Consider the following 17,655-nt stretch of genomic DNA (forward strand, 5'->3'; position numbering starts at 1 on the left):
CCTTCTCTGTACCTTCTCCATCGCAACTATATCTTTTTTGAGATGCGGCGACCAGAATTGTACACAGTATTCAAGGTGCGGTCTCACTATGGAGCGATATAGAGGCATTATGACATTTTCCGTTTTATTAACCATTCCCTTCCTAATAATTCTTAACATTCTGTTTGCTGTTTTGACTGCTGCAGCACACTGAGCCAACAATTTTAAAGTATTATCCACTATGATGCCTAGATCTTTTTCATGGGTGGTAGCTCCTAATATGGAACCTAACATCGTGTAACTACTTCACTATTCAGCAAGTGCTTAGTCACATTGCAGTTAATGCTTACCACACATAGAGCACATCATCAGTGGCAGAAGCCTGCTGTTATGCAGATCAATAGTGAGACATTTGGATGCACGCATTGTATCCCTGGCTGCCCTTTAGGGGTGCATGGTTTCGGAAAGGGAAAGGGAAATTCAGTGCACAGTGCTGTCACTAACACACCCATCACTATAATGATCACCAAAGTGGTAAGGGAATAAGTAAAAGGTTAATAAGAACATAAGAAAATGCCATACTGGGTCAGACCAAGGGTCCATCAAGCCCAGCATCCTGTTTCCAACAGTGGCCAATCCAGGCCATAAGAACCTGGCAAGTACCCAAAAACTAAGTCTATTCCATGTTACCATTGCTAATGGCAGTGGCTATTCTCTAAGTGAACTTAATAGCAGGTAATGGACTTCTCCTCCAAGAACTTATCCAATCCTTTTTTAAACACAGCTATACTAACTGCACTAACCACATTTTCTGGCAACAAATTCCAGAGTTTAATGTGCATTGAGTAAAAAAGAACTTTCTCCGATTAGTTTTAAATGTGCCCCATGCTAACTTCATGGAGTGCCCCCGAGTCTTTCTACTATCTGCCCGTTCTAGACCTCTCATGATTTTAAACACCTCTATCATATCCCCCCTCAGTCGGCTCTTCTCCAAGCTGAAAAGTCCTAACCTCTTTAGTCTTTCCTCATAGGGGAGTTGCTCCATTCCCCTTATTTTGGTAGCCCTTCTCTGTACCTTCTCCATTGCAATTATATCTTTTTTGAGATGCGGCGACCAGAATTGTACACAGTATTCAAGGTGCGGTCTCACCATGGAGCGATACAGAGGCATTATGACATTTTCCGTTTTATTCACCATTCCTTTTCTAATAATTCCCAACATTCTGTTTGCTTTTTTGACTGCCGCAGCACACTGTACCGACGATTTCAATGTGTTATCCACTATGACACCTAGATCTCTTTCTTGGGTTGTAGCACCTAATATGGAACCCAACATTGTGTAATTATAGCATGGGTTATTTTTCCCTATATGCAACACCTTGCACTTATCCACATTAAATTTCATCTGCCATTTGGATGCCCAATTTTCCAGTCTCACAAGGTCTTCCTGCAATTTATCACAATCTGCTTGTGATTTAACTACTCTGAACAATTTTGTGTCATCTGCAAATCTGATTATCTCACTAGAAAGTCCATGCTGCAAATTGAATGACAAATAAGGTCTTGCCCCATTCTACCAACCTCCATTCTGTCGACAAGTATGTATGCAGTTCATGAACCCAGTGCCCCTTCCTTGGTAAAGTACAGAACCACAGGGGCAGTAGTTACCCTACAGTGCTTGCACCGGAAGCATGTGACCCTATAACGTGATTACAGTAGGACGTCTCATTGTGTGTGGATGCGAGAGATGCAGCCATGATACCATTCACGGCATATGGTCATACACAGCCATAACAGACATGCCTATTTTACCAAGGAAAAGGGGCTGTAATGATTGTCCCTCACATATACACATGTTCACATACAGAGTCTACCATTTATTAGATGTACGCTGTTATGGGCCTTCAGCTAACATTTAGAAGAGCAGCCACAAGAATGTTTTGACTGACACATTCATTAAGTCATGCAAGTAGCATTACACAGATAAGGTGTTCCCAATACAGGGGCTCCTACCTTTAATCCACCATACTTCCCCTGCTGGGGGAAAGGATAGTCCTATGGCTTCGTTAAGTGTGTCTGTATAAGGTGCTGGTGAAGCTGGCTGCCACTGACTGTGTTCTCCTGGAGTCGTGCACGCACATCCTGATCAGCTCGGAGATCAGGATGTATAGGCATTGATATTCCATGCTGAAGAGCCACATTATGGAAAACACAGCACAGCAAGATAATCCCTGCAGCTTTGGGGGGAGCATACATTAAAGCTCCCCCCGTCTTGTCCAAACATCGAAAGCAGCATTTCTGAAGGCCGAAGGTTCGTTCTATGAGCGTGTGGCAGATAAAGCATCATTGTATCTCATCTGTTGCGGCATGTGAGACTGGAGTACGGGGTCATAACCACGGCCTGTATCCATACCCTGAGTCTCCTGTAGCAATGACAGATGTAAGCCATTACACCTCACCATTTTTGTGTCAGATGTTATTACGTCACCACTACATCATCAGCTGTCCCTTTTTTGACTTTTAACACCGTATTCTGACTACTACATTTTTGCTGTTAGCTACTGCAGGTGTGGTGCTATTTGGAGGTATAGCATGACTGGCCCTCATAACGACACTAATGTTACCGATGTGTATCTGCATGCTCACCTTCCTGAGCACCATTCATGTTTCAATACCTGTGCTAAGTGGTTAGGCGTGGCCTAATGTTGTCATGGCTCTGGGACATATGTGCTCTGCATTAATTTCTATGTAGCTTACCCTTAACAAAATACATACATGGGTAACAAGGCAGGCAGCAACATGCACAGCTGAATGATCGAGGGACAAGGCTCTGACGAGGATCCTAAACCTCAGGGAGACCTCTGTAACAGAGCAGAGCAAACATCACGGTGCAAGCTATGGGCACCATTCACCGTTGACAATGATATGAACCCTTGCAAGAGTAGATAAGTAGAGGAGGCCAACTAGTGAAATCAAGTAAGAAATGCATACAACATATAGGCCGCTTCATATTGTCCATTCAGTGGATCGGGAGAAACAGTACTTTGGCAGGCCAGTGCAACATTTTGGAAGAACGAGCCATTTGGACACAGTAAGTTGCATTATGAAGCATACAGGCCTGGTGTAATGGCAGCATTTGTGTCTAACCTGACAGGCCTAAGCATCCCATTTGGGTGGCATGACACACATACACATAGACTAAGATGGTATATATTTGGAAAAGTGTCTCTTACCTACAAGCCAACCTTCACCGTACATGCCAGCCTCAAAATTCTGAAAGAGAACAGATTGCCTGAGTATAAAGGAATCGTGCGCTGCTCCCGGGACCCTCGCCATCACAACAAGGATCCGCATTCCAGCATCACAGACCACTTGCACGTTGAGGGAGTGGAAGAGCTTTCTGTTGCGGTACACCTCCTCCCTTTCACGAGTGCAGTCAATAGCTCCAATGACATTAGGAAAGTGAGCAAAAGCATAGAAACCTCGCTTCAAATCCATCAAGTCCTGCCTGTTGCGAGGAAAGTATATGTATCGAGGCATGCGGTCTATTACAACTTCTATGACCTGGTCCAGACATCATGAAAATGTGCTTTGGGACATCCCACCCACAACAGCTACTGTAGATTGGAAGGAGTCGCTTGAGGTATAATGCAGGGCAGCCAAGAGTTTGGTGAGGCCGGGGACAGCACGGGACAATACCTGGTAATCACAATGTCCTCTGGCATACCCAGCAATAAAGTTCATGGAAGAAAGAACCGCTCTCTGTACCTGCCGCGACGTCGCGGCAGACCCCGTACCAGTGGTGCTGCTACTTGCCTCACGTGTCTTGCAAGGGGCTTTGGCCCAGGTCGTGATTGATCTTGACCCACATCCTGGGGTCTGTGGTGGCCCTGTTCAGCCATGAAGTGGGCTTGCCATGGGCACTTGGTACTTTGCTGATGTAGGGAACATTGACCTTCTAAGAACAGTCCTTTTTATTGGTCTAGAATGTCTTAGTAGGTGTGTGGTGATTGCTTGCTGTTTTTTTCACGTGCGATGCGATAATACCGCAGGGCGCGATACACGCAGCGATACAGCCTAACGCAACGGGAAAAGGTGTAGTTATTGGGCGCGTTATGAGCCGCAAAAAGAGCGCAGGCTTTTCGCAGATCGCGATAACACCTTCCTACTTTACATTTGTCCCGCTCCAACTCCACCCCCTTGAATACTTAATTTAAAATTTAAATTCACACAATGCAATACGCTTTGTTAGCATGTTGTGCGATGTTATCGAGTGCGATAACTGCTTTTTGCACGTTGGAAAATAACCCCCTTAGTTAGGCATAAAGCAGTGGTTTGTTATTTTGTAGTAAGGGAAGAGTGTAAGTTTAAAGTATTTCCTAACTCTTTATTTCGTTTATAGCTAGGACAATATTTAGAATAGTATCTGCATATATTCAGTATCAGGCTGACTTAATTGCAGGGAAATTCAGAAGATTTGTCACAATTTGATATAGAGCAGAGGGAATTTTTTTGTAAGAACTGGGACTTCCAATCTCCTTAAGCAAGTGGACACTGCAGCTGAACTGAGCTCAGGATTTAAAGCATCTGCATCGGCTTTTCCAAGCATACAGTGGAGGAGCTTATCTAAAGAAAAGGAAACAGAACTCATGGGAGACTTAACTGAGAACTTATATTATTATTATGGCCATAATTTAGCTGGGAGTTTGAAGTATTTTACAAGTTAACTGAACTGAGATACAAAGAAGGGCTAGTGATTTTTCTTTTATATCTTGCAACCTAATTTTCCTCATTTTTCCATGTTAATAAAATCTTCTCTCTTTTTTTTTTTTTATTACAATGCCATCAGACTCTGTTTGCTATAGGAGTGGGTGTCTAGAGCTTCTACAGGAGCGAGGCCCTTGGAGTGAAAGCGGCATCTAAGCGTGCAGCTTAGAGCAGTCAGAGTAGTTAAACCAAAGTCCTTGCTAAGTCAAAGATGGTAGCGAAACGGAGGCTTGATATACCCGGAGGTATTGACGTCATGCGGTGGGGCCGCCCCCGAGGTTACCGCCATGATGTGTATTTGAGCGTAGGAGATGTGTGCGCTCACGCCCTAGGAGGCAACGGGAGTGAGCATGGTGGACTGGATCACCCATGCTAGGTTGGAGACGCCGAGACCCTCGGCACTGGAGGCAGCCATCTTTCCCAAGGAGAGAGAAAAAGGAAGAAAAGAGGTAAGGCAGACAGAGCGGTCGCAGCAGTACCCCCCTTCAAAAGGCCCCTCCAAGACCTCTTCCAGGTGGTCTGGGCTTGCGTGGGTGTGCCAGGTGGAACTGACGTACCATCTCTTTATCTGTAATATTGGCCAGTGGTTCCCAGGAGTTTTCCTCTGGGCCATAGTTCTCCCATGAGATGAGATACTCCCATGTCTTGCCTCTTTTACATACATCAAGGATGTCCTCTATGGCATATTCAATGTCATCTTCTGTATCCAGGCTGGTAGGTTCTGGATCTTTCCTGGAGAACTCTGACAGTATTACTGGCTTTAGTAGAGCTACATGAAATGCACTGTGTATCTTCATTATTGGAGGCAGTTTTAGACTGTACGTCAGCTTTCCTAATCGCCGAAGGATGGCAAAGGGTCCCACAAAGCGAGGTACAAATCTTTCTGAGGGAAGCTTAAGTCGAAGGTACTTGGTGCTTAACCAAACCTTGTCTCCAGGCTGAACCTGGGGTGCCTTCTGATGATGATGAGCATCATAAGTTCTCTTTGCCTTTTGTCCTGCATTGAGAAGAAGCTCCTTCGTCTGTCTCCAAAGTTGGGATAACTCTGCTGCGGTAGCCTGGGCAGCAGGAGAGGCTACTGACAATGGAATTGGCAGAGGAGGTAACGGTTGTCTTCCGTAGACAAGCTGGAAAGGGGAAGACCCCGTCGAGGAAGCAGGATGCGAATTGATGGCAAATTCTGCCCAAGGCAGTAATTCAGCCCAGTCGTCCTGTCTAGAGTTGACATATGATCGCAGAAATTGTTTCAGCATTCTATTCATCCTCTCAGTCTGACTGAGGATGGTAGGCAGAGGTTAAGTCCAAGGTGATGTCAAATTTTTGACATAATGCTCTCCAAAACTTTGCAGTAAATTGCACTCCCCTTTCGGATAGGATATGTTTAGGTATCCCATGAAGACGGAAGATGTGTTTAATAAAGAGTTTTGCTAACTCAGTAGCAGAGGGTAATCCTGGTAGTGCTACAAAATGTGCCATTTTAGAGAAACGGTCGACCGTAACCCCTATGGTGTTATTACCGTTGGATGATGGCAGGTCCTCTTCGAAATCTGTAGCGATATGGGTCCATGGTTCATCCGGTGATGGTAGAGGCTGTAATAGGCCCCACGTTCGCCCAGGTGGTGGCTTTTGCTTAGCAGACAGCACAGGAACCCACATACGCTTGTACATCCTTCTTCATGGTTGGCCACCAATAGTATCTTTGCAACATAGCTAGGGTACGACTCTGTCCTGGATGGCCTGCCAGACGGGAATCGTGTGCCCACTTCAACAGTTTCTTCCTTAAACTCCTGGCCACCACCGTCTTCCCGGCAGGTATCGTGTGGATGGCTGCGAGAACCACTCTTTCGGGATCAATGATATGACAGGGTTCATCCAGTACATCCTGAAGTGCGAAGGATCATGATGGGGCATCAGCCCGAGTGTTCTTCTCTCCCGGACGATACTTCAGAAGGAAGTCAAATCTGTTGAAAAAGAGAGACCATCTTGCTTGACGGTGGTTGAGTTGTTGAGCATGTCAAAGGTACTCCAGATTCTTGTGATCGGTGTACACTACTATTTGGTGTTGTGCGCCTTCTAGCCAAGGACGCCACTCTTCAAAAGCCAGCTTGATTGGGAGAAGCTCCTTGTCTCTGATCCCATAATTTCTCTCAGCAGACGAGAATCGCCTAGAAAAGAAGGAGCAAGGATGGAGCACATTGGATTCTCTGTACTGACTTAGAACTGCCCCCACACCAACGTCTGATGCGTCGACTTCAATAATGAAAGGACGGTGTGGGTCAGGGTGGCGGAGACACAGCTTCTTCTGAAAAGCCTCTTTGAGCGTCAGGAAGGCTGAGATGGCTTCTGGAGACCAATTGGCAGGGTTGGCTCCCTGCTTGGTCATGCCGGTAGCAGTTAGAGGGACTGTCAATGATGAGTAGTTTTTAATAAAGGATCGGTAGTAATTGGTGAAGCCCAAGAAGCGACGCAATGCCTTCATAGAAACATAGAAATGACGGCAGAAGAAGACCAATCGGTCCATCCAGTCTGCCCAGCAAGCTTCACACTTCTTTTTTCTCATACTTATGTTTCTCTTGGCTCTTAGTAACCTTAGGTTCTATTTCCCTTTCACCCCCACTATTAATGTAGAGAGCAGTGATGGAGCTGCTTCCAAGTGAAATGTTAAGTTTGATTAGTTGGGTAAGCGGCAGCATAGCTCTCAGCCGTTGAAGCAGAGATATGCGTGAAGTATTAGTTTTTCTTCTCCCCTGCTGTTGAAGCAGGGAGCTATGCTGGATATGCATTGAAAGTGAAGTATGCCTTGAAAGTCACATTAACTATCATCAAATATTGAAAAGCCTAATAATTGGTAATTGAATAAGCCTAATAATTGGTAATACCTATAGCCCATGAACCCATCCCTGGTTTTTTTTCTTTTTTTAATTGGGAGATGGCAGCCCTCCATCCTTCCGCTCCGTGAAGGTGGAACACCAACCACTGGCCACTGGCATCCCGCTCCGTGAATGCCTCTGTGGCTACTGCCGCTCCGTGCAGTGTTTTGCTGCCTGCTCTTTATATGACACATTGTCTCACTTAGTACTATTTATTTCTCAGTTCCCACCAGTTTTCCCGCCTCAGTGATGCCTGCATAGGAGAGGTACTATTATCCGACCACGCTCCCATATGGATAGACATGCAGCTCTCGCTTACACTGGCCCCTACTCGTATCCGGCGGTACCCTTATTATTTAGCAGATGACCCTCAGTTCCAAACATACTTACGGTCTAAGTGGAAGGATTCTGTTAGCCTCAACGGGGATTCACAGACTAACCCCATTCTCTTTTGGTACACCGCAAAGGCAGTACTCCGAGGAGATATTATCTCTTACGTTGCTCACCGATGTAAAACTATGGATAAGAGACTCCTACCTTGAGCGGTCAATTGAAATCTGCAAGGGATCGTTTAACCCGTTCTCGACATCCTGCAGATCGAGATAGTTATAGGACCTTACAGGGCGCTATCAATTCCCTTCTTCATCAAAGAGCTAAAAAGAGCCTCCTGTACTTCAAATTCCGCCTTTATCAATATGGAAATAAAGCCAGGAAGCTAATGAATAATTTGCTTAAAACGTCCCCCCGCTCTTGTTACATAGCAGTCATTAAGACACCGCATGGACACACAGAATCTCTATAGTGTCCGTGACTTTCTCAGTTTCATAGATTTTTCTCTACTCTTTATACCTCAGAGGATTGGGACTCACAGGCTTGTGAAATGTTCTGTGCAAATCTTCCCCTGCCTCGTCTCACGGTAGCCCAGCAAACATGGCTCAATTGACCACTCACAGGCGAAGAGGTGCTGACAGCTATCCAACAGGCAAAACGGTTTAAGACCCTTGGGCCAGATGGGTATTCTGCAGAGTTTTATAAATGTTTACAGGACTTCGTAGGACCGGTGTTGACTCAGCCTTTTACGGAACTAATTGCTATAGGGGAATATCCTACACGTTAATATGGCCCTTATCCCTAAACCTGGTAAAGATGCCTCTTCTCTAGCCTCATACAGGCAGATTTCGCTCCTCAATGCTGATCAGAAGCTTCTGGCAAACATTTTGGCGAACTGTCTCGCAAAGGTGATCCCAGCCCTGATCGGCCAAAATCAGGTGGAATTTGTACGCCAGCGTTAAGCACTTGCTAATATTCGTAAACTTCTGGCGGCCCAGGAAATGAGTCAACAAATGAATTGCCCGTATCTTTTGATCAGCTTTGATGCAGAGAAAGCGTTCGATAGGGTGGAGTGGCATTATCTCTTCTATGTACTGAAAATGTTGGGAATTGATGGTATGTTTCATGATGCAATCCAACTCCTGTACAGGAATCCTTTGGCCACTATTACAGCAATGGGTCGCACTCTGAGGTGTTTTCCATTTCTCGAGGTACCCGTCAAGGGTGTCCCTTGTCGCCACTTTTGTTCTCCTCCTCCAACTGGAACCGTTTCTTTTATCTATTTTACACATCCCCACAGTGAGAGGCATTCAGCTACACTCAGAGGTGTTCAAATATGCGGCATTTGCCGATGATATCACGGTATTTTTGACGAACCCTCACTGCTCACTTGCCGCTCTCATGAACTTACTTACGGACTTTGGACGGTTCTCCGGCCTCATTTGACCAAGTCGACAGCTGGCCTGGACCCTTTCCCTTACAGTGGGCGGATGGATCCTTTCGCTACCTGGGGGTTTACATCTTCTAGGTGTTTGGGTAATTGCCAGGTTCTTGTGGCCTGGTTTGGCCTCTGTTGGAAACAGGATGCTGGGCTTGATGGACCCTTGGTCTGACCCAGCATGGCAATTTCTTATGTTCTTATGTTCTTATGTTCCATCCGCCTCCCTCGCCCCCTTTCTTGTCCACTCTCCCTCTATCCGACCCCTCCGTCAAGCATGAGGGGCGGCAACCAAGTTATTGAAGATACCTCACCTGTGTGCCTATTTTTTGCCCATTCAGGGGAATGGTGATTTCAGCCCAGGTTCCCAAACAGCTGGGTTCAGCCGGTGGCAATTGGCTGGGATTAAATACTTAGGCCACCTGCTCGATAGCGAGGGGTCAGACTTGAGACCCCAATATGGCCTAGACACCAATCAAATCTTCTGTTACTTACAGGTCCAGCATTACATCCAGTCCTTACCAGTGGCCTCTCGTTCCTCCGAGGTCTTTCAATCTTTAGACAAGTTATTTAGATTTGACCAACCACAGCATTAGTGATGGGTTTCACACCCTCTTCCTTGCTACGTGCTTTTTTGTGTGATCCGCATTTACTCCACACTAACTGTTTGCAATTTACCCTTTATTTTATGACAGATTTTCTCCTTTCGCTGGCAGGACTATGGTGAAGAGGGCTCCTATTTTCATGCATAGTGTGCTTTTATTAAAAAGTTGTGTGTTATGTCCCTCACCTCTAGTCTGAAGCACCTCCAGCATTATCCAGCATCTCAGGAACATGGCTGAAATTCATGCGGTTCCTGAGCTTTCTTATACACCTTGTTTGGAACACACCCACATGACATCACTTCCTCCCTAGTATATAGGGAGCCTCAGAACTACCACTTAATGCCTTTGCAACAGGATTCCTGCATCTCTGCATTCCTGCTTCTATCCTTTTGTCCCGTTTGATCCTCCTCCATTCCTGGTCGTCTTCTGCGAGTCCTTTTTTTGTCTTGTTCCTGCTCCTTTGTCAGTACTATCTTGTCTTGGCCCCAGATTTTAATTCTTGTTGCCTTGACCCTGGATCAGACTTAATCCTCTCCTTGCTTGAGCTCAGACCGGAACTTGACCTACTACCCTTATCAATTAGCTTACATTGGAGAAATTACTTACCCGATAATTTTGTTTTCCTTAGTGTAGACAGATGGACTCAGGACCAGTGGGTATAGGGTACTCCTGATAGCAGCTGGAGACGGAGTCAGATTTCAATCTGTCGTCAGCACTACATATACCCGTGCAGGAAGCTCTGCTCTTCAGTATTCTCCTCGAAAAGCAATTGTGGATATGTGTGTGTTTGGATAACTTGATTAACTTGGTTAACTTGATTAACTTTGAACCGGTTGACGTGATTTCAGCTGGAGACCACCAGTGCACTCAACTGAGAAACCCCGACACCCAGCAACTATGGGTGTCTTAATTAGGAGTAAAGTCTGGCTTACCTGTGCTTGTCTTGCTCTCGGGGATGGTCACCCGAGGTTTCCACCTTTCAGGGCAGCAGTGGGCGGGATGCTGAGTCCATCTGTCTACACTAAGGAAAACGAAATTATCAGGTAAGTAATTTCTCCATTTCCTAGCATGTAGCAGATGGACTCAGGACCAATGGGATGTACAAAAGCTACTACTGACCCGGGTGGGAGGCTGCCCGTGGCCCACTTAGTACTGCCCTTGCGAATGCCGTGTCCTCCCGAGCCTGAACATCCAGGTGGTAGAACCTCAAGAAGGTGTGAATGGAGGACCACGTCGCCACCCAACAGATCACAGCAATCCCCGAGAGCAAGACAGTCAAAATCCCCATGATCCCGGAATTTCTGCAGGACAGCTTAAGGAAGGGATTGTCTCTCAACTCCATCAAGGTTCAGGTGGCAGCAATGGCCTGCTTCAGAGCCAAAGTGGACGGCATCAGTCTATCTTCCCATCCAGACGTCTCCCGCTTCCTGAGACGGGTCAAACAAATCCGAGTGGCTGGTACCCCTATGGAATCTCAATCTAGTACTAGACTTCCTAGCGGGAGCTTCCTTCAGACCTACCCGTGGTCTGTCCCTACGGTTCCTGACGTTGAAGACTGCATTCCTAGTGGGAATATGTTCAGCCCGTCGCATCTCCGAACTTCAAACACTATCCTGTCGGGAACCGTTCCTCAGATTCACACTGGGATCCATACAGCTACGCACTGTCCCCTCCTTCCTTCCAAAGGTGGTTTCGCATTTCCACCTAAACCAAACCATCTCGCTACCATCTCCAGACAAGCATAAGGATTCGGAAGACTCTCGCCTTCTTCGCTATCTTAACGTCGGCAGACTCCTAATCAGATACCTGGAAAGATCGGAATCCGTACGAGTCGGATCACCTATTCGTCCTTCACAGTGGGAAGAAACAAGGGGAAGCGGCGTTGCGGGCAACCATAGCCCGCTGGATCAAAGAAGTAATCAAGGCGGCCTACGTGGAGGCAGGGAAACCTCCACCTCTACAAGTCGAGGCCCATTCCACAAGGGCCCAGGCATTGTCCTGGGCAGAAACTAAGATTACTTCGTGGAGGATCGGTCCTTGCTGGAGCAGGTCCCTGTGTGGAGGTAGACACAGGGGGTTCCCCGCCAGAAGTCTTCGCATGTCTGCGTACCATGGCCTTCATGGCCAGTCCAGGGCCACTAGAAGTACTAGCCCTTTGTGATGTTCTATCTTGTGGATGATTCCGCCCAGTAGTGGCCATGGGGGAAAGGTGTACAGCAGATCCTCCTATGGCCAGGTCTGAACGAGAGCATCGATCCCCTGGGACTGTGGTTCTCGTCTGCGGCATTGGACCGGGTTGCCAGAAATCTGTGGCTGGTGTTCCCCAGCGGTTTACTATCAACTGGAAGGCTGTGGTCGACAGCATCCATTCCCCTGGGTCTAGACTTTCTCTGCTGAGGTAATCCTTGCAGGTTTGCTTCCGCCCATACCATTAGGGGGTCTATTTCCAGGGACACCTGTTGGCTTCTGGTTCCTCCCTGGTGGTTGATGTAGGTAACTGTTGTGTCTGACATGACTGATAGATTCGCCCTGGAGTCTGTGACTGAATCGTAGGTAGGCTAGTCTGACTGGCCGGGCTTCCAGTCGGTTGATGTTCCATCCAGACTCTTCCTTATCCCATTGCCCCTGGGCCATCAGTTCCTGGCAGTGGGCTCCCCACCCTCATAGGCTCGTATCCGTGGTTAACAAGACCCAGGTCGGTGGGGATAGCCTTACTCCCTTGCTCAGATGGTCTTCTTGTAGCCACCATTTGAGCTGGGTCCGTGTCTCTGCCGGTAGCTGGAGACGAACGGCGTAGTCCTGGGACATCGGGTTCCAGCATGACAGTAGGGAACGTTGAAGTGGTCGCATGTGGGTCCTTGCCCATGGGACAACTTCTAGGGTCGATGTCATGAGGCCGAGGACTTGGAGGTAGTCCCATACCTTGGGCCGAGCGCAGTTCAACAGTTTTCGCAACTGGTCCATCAATTTCCTTCTCCTTGTAAGGGGAAGAACGACCTTGTCTTGTTTGGTGTCGAACCGGACTCCCAGGTATTCTAGTGATTGGGAGGGCTGCAGGCAACTCTTGGTTGTGTTGACGACCCACCCGAGAGTCTGCAGTAGATTCTTGACTCTGGTGGTCGCCTGGTGACTTTCCTCTGGTGATTTTGCCCTGATCAGCCAATCGTCCAGATACGGGTGTACGAGGATTCCTTCTTTCCTTAGTGTCGCCGCCACTACAATCATGATTTTGGTGAACATCCGAGGGGCATGGCCAGTCCGAAGAGCAGTGCCTGGAACTGGTAATGATGGTCCAGGATCGCAAACCATAGAAAGCGCTGGTGGTCGTGATAGACCGCGATGTGGAGATGGACTTCTGACAGATCCAGAGAGGTCAGAAATTCTTCCGGCTGTACTGCCCTTATGACTGAGAGTAGGGTTTCCATGAGGAAGTGTGTTACCATCAGGTAGCGGTTGACAGACTTGAGGTCCAAGATGGGGACGATAAAATAGATGAAATAGAGTCCAGTATTTTGTTGGTGCGTGGGCACTGGTGTTATAGCCTTTAGGGCGAGTAATTTTGTCAATGTGGTTTCCACTACCGTCCTCTTGGAGAGGGAGTGGCAAGGGGATTTCACAAATTTGTCTGGAGGGATGCTGTGGAAGTCCAGGTAGTATCCCTCTCGAACGAAGGTTAGGACCCACTTGTCTGAAGTTATCTCGACTCATTTTTTGTAGAATAGGGCAAGCCTGCCCCCTATGGCTTCTTCCTGTGAAGGGTTTGTTGATTCTCATTGTGGGGTTTGGCTGGGGCCTGGACCTGAGCTGGCTCCCCTCTTGTTGTGTCTGTTCCAAAAGGACTGGCCCCTGCCTGCGGGGCGAGGTGCTTGGTATGTGTTTTTGTTTGGCCTAAAATGCTGCGATCCTCTGCCCTTGGGTGTTTGCGGATAGGGGCTTCTGCCCTGGGGAAGGGGATTTACTCAGTACTCGCGCCTCTCAACCCCAGCTGGGTTCTCAGAGGGGGGGGAGGATTTTTCCTCCAGGAGAACCGGGACTTGCGCGGGGGGGACCGCTGCAAGCCGTTTTCGCCGCCGGCTGCCCCCTCCGAGGGCGGCAGAGAAGGGAAGGGGCTGAAAAGCAACAAAAGGTAAGTTGGCACATGTCGAGCCGCTTCGGGAGGAGGCGATTTTAGGTTTTCATGGGTTAAAGTTGGGATCCACTTCCTGGTGCCTGTCATTTCAAATGACATTTGAAATGACAGGTACCAGCGCACCCAGGATACTGTATAGGCGCTGCATTAAGCGCCTATACAGTAAAAAGGGTTGCGCGGGCCTAACGCTTCGCCTAACGCTTTGCAGATGCAGCTTGCATTTGCAAGCAATTTAAATAGAGTATCGAGCAGTATATGATCAGAACAGTGCGTGGGGCAAACGAGGGTGCGCCCGGCACTGCCGCACTCTTTCTAACGCAGCCTTACTGTGTCGACCCGTGTATAAGGGGTAAAGCTAGCGCATCGAAAACGTGCAGCCAAACTCGCAGGCCGATACAGCCTACTCTGGGACGCGCGTTTTCCCTTACCCCTTATTCAGTAAGGGGAGGAAAACGCGCGTCCAACCCGTGGCACCTAATAGCACCCTCAACATGCAAATGCATGTTGATGGCCCTATTAGGTATGCGTGCGGGGTACAGAAAGTAAAATGTGCAGCCAAGCCGCACATTTTACTTTCAGAAATTAGCGCCGACCCAAAGGTCGATGCTAATTTCTTCCGGCACCGGGAAAGTACACAGAAAAGCAGTAAAAACTGCTTTTCTGTGCACCCTCCGACTTAATATCATAGCGATATTAAGTAGGAGGTCCCGAAAAGTAAAAAAAAGTTAAAAAAAAAATTTTTGAATTCGACCCGCTGCTGTCGGGCCGAAAACCGGACGCTCAATTTTGCTGGCGTCTGGTTTCCGAGCCCGTGGCTGTCAGCGGGCTCGAGAACAGACGCCGGCAAAATTGAGCGTCGGCTGTCAAACCTGCTGACAGCCGCCGCTCCTGTCAAAAAGGAGGCGCTAGGGACGCGATAGTGTCCCTAGAGCCTCCTTTTACCCGGATCTACCGCATCACCTAATTTACGGGTCGATAAAGTAAGGCCGCATTAGAAAGAGTGCGGCAGTGCCGGGCGCACCCTCGTTTGCCGCACGCACAGTTCTGATCACATATCGCTCGATACTCTATTTAAATTACTTGCAAATGCAAGCCGCGTCTGCGAAGCGTTAGGGGAAGCGTTGGGCCCGCGCAACCGATTTTACTGTATAGGCGCTTAATACAGCGCCTATACAGTATCCTGGGTGCGCTGGTACCTGTCATTTCAAATGACATTTGAAATGACAGGCACCAGGAAGTGGATCCCAACTTTAACCCATGAAAACCTAAACACCTAAAATCCCCTCCTCCCGAAGCGGCTCGACATGTGCCAAATTACCTTTTGTTGTTTTTCAGCCCTTTCAGCCTTCTCTGCCATCCTCTCTGCTGTCCTCTGGAGGGGGGGCAGCCGGCGGCGAAAGCGGCTTGCAGCGGTGTGTGTGTCCCCCCCACCGGTCCCGGTTCTCCTGGCTCTCGATGATGTTCTAGCACGTACTCCAGCTCGACTTCTGGCTGACAGCTACTCCCTCCTCCCCCCCCCCCCCCCAGACTGCTGAGTTACGGCCTTGAAACCGAAGCGAAGCGTACTTTCCTGGGCTTGAGCGCCGTCACGCCCGCCTGTCCCTGTGCTTTCAAGAGCGCCCAAATTGACGGGCGCTCAAGTCAATGAAAGCACAGGGGCGGGCGTGACATCACGGCCGTCCCTGTGCTTTCATTGGCATGAGCGCCCGTCTATTTTGGCACTCATGCCAATGAGGGGGGGGGGTAGCTGTCAGCCAGAAGTCAAGCTGGGGTACCTTCGGGAACATCGTCGAGAGCCAGGAGAACCGGGACCTGCGCGGGGGAGGGGAGGGGGGGGGGGACCGCTGCAAGCCGCTTTCGCCGTCCCTGTGCTTTCATTGGCTTGAGCGCCCGTCAATTTGAGCGCCCGTCAATTTGGACGCTCAAGCCCATGAAAGTTCGCTTCGCTTCCAATGCCGTAACTCAGCAGTCTTTTTTTGGGGGGGTAGCTGTCAGCCAGAAGTCGAGCTGGAGTACCTGCGGGAACATCGTCGAGAGCCAGGAGAACCGGGACCTGCGCGGGGGGGCCGCGCCGCTGGCTGCCCCCTCCGGAGGACAGCAGAGAAGGTTGAAGGGGCTGAAAGCAACAAAAAGTAAGTTGATAACATGTCGAGTAGCTTCGGGAGGAGGGGATTTTCGGTTTTTAGGTTTCTTTTTGTGGGAAAGTTTGCTGTCTACCCTTACCCCTGCCTCTAACGCAGGGGTAAGGGTAGGCGGTAAATGAGCAGGTTAAACAGCAGGGTAAAATAGCGATAGTCGGGGCGCGCGTTACTGTATGGGAGGGAATAGCTAATTCGATGGTTTACATCTAATATACATGCCGCGTGCAGAAGGGGTTACCCGGTGATTTAAAGAGGCGGTGAGGATGGGTTAAAGGGAATAGTGTATCGCAGGAAGGGCTAACGCGGCCGGAAAGTGAGTAGAAAGCGAGTTAGGAGCGGGGTAACCGCTGTCGCACTTTACTGCATCGGGCTGTTAAATAGAGAATCGCGCGCACCGGCAAAGGGCCGGTGCCTGCACCGGGAGAGCGGGCGTTCGTCCGCTCTCCCGCGGACTTTACTGTATCGGCCCATCGGAGCGCACTGTACTGCATCGGCCCCTTATACAAACCTGAAAATACATAACCCAGTTCAATTCAAGGTCCTACAACACCCTACCCCTGCAAAGAGATTTTTAAAATTCCACGCAGTCCCCACAAATACACCCAACTAAGCTAACCTCTGCACAGCTCCCAGACTTTGCCAAAAGATGGCACCCAACTTGCCTCCCCTCCCAGCATCCATAAAATTTATCTAGCACGAGTCTGGAAACCCACCTTACTAGCCCTCCCCCCTACAGAGCACCTAGAAATCTGCCCAGTGTACCCCAATCTAACAATTCTCACTGTCCCCATTATCCAAAGTACTCCGAACACTACCATCACCTGCGATTCAACCTCCATCATCCAAACGTACTTCAGACCCGCAGTTCATTTCCTCCCCACACAACCAGCGATAGTGACTCGATCATCCCGAGTACCCCCAGCATGCACGCCTCACAGCCTTCCTTCCTTCCTTCCCCCACCCCGCATGCGCGACTCAGCCTTCTTCCTTTTCACCCAGAACCGGCGGCCCTCTGCCCGTTACTGAAAGTCGCCATCCCTTAACTCACCCCTGTACCGCACCGAGGAATACGCACGGCGCCTCACTCACCCCGCTTCTGGCTTTCTCTGCGCTCTGCTCTGCCACGTGAGTTTTTCCCTCTCAACCTGCAGGGGGTGCGGCCTTAGGCGGGGCGCGGTCAGTGAAAACAACTGGGCAAGCGTAAAACTCAAGGCAGCACCATAATAGCATCGAGACGGAGGGAAAGGAAAGGAGGAGGGGAAAAAGGGTTAGGGGTAAGGTTGCTAATTTGCTCCAGATTTTTTATGATCCACGCCTGGTTTTACCCCAGCGCATGCAGGGACATGTAGTTCTGAATTTCCTTGTCCATGTATCAAGAAAAGCATCGCTAAAGTTT

The 17,655-nt window shown here is 48.8% G+C and overlaps 1 protein-coding gene across 3 annotated transcripts in view; it reads right to left on the bottom strand.

Moving 5' to 3' along the window:
• The window catches only part of GPAT2 (glycerol-3-phosphate acyltransferase 2, mitochondrial), a 462,570-nt gene extending 445,124 nt beyond the window's left edge, over window positions 1–17,446 (bottom strand). For 2 of the 3 annotated variants that reach the window (XM_029604446.1, XM_029604448.1), the window contains exon 1: window positions 17,308–17,353. The gene's annotated coding sequence lies outside the window, so the exon portion shown is untranslated. Of the gene's footprint in view, window positions 1–17,307 lie in introns of all 3 variants that reach the window. The other variant, XM_029604447.1, reaches the window with a different exon arrangement.
• Window positions 17,447–17,655: the final 209 nt, after the last annotated feature.

Source organism: Rhinatrema bivittatum, chromosome 5 (assembly GCF_901001135.1).
Source record: "Rhinatrema bivittatum chromosome 5, aRhiBiv1.1, whole genome shotgun sequence".
NCBI lineage: Eukaryota > Metazoa > Chordata > Amphibia > Gymnophiona > Rhinatrematidae > Rhinatrema > Rhinatrema bivittatum.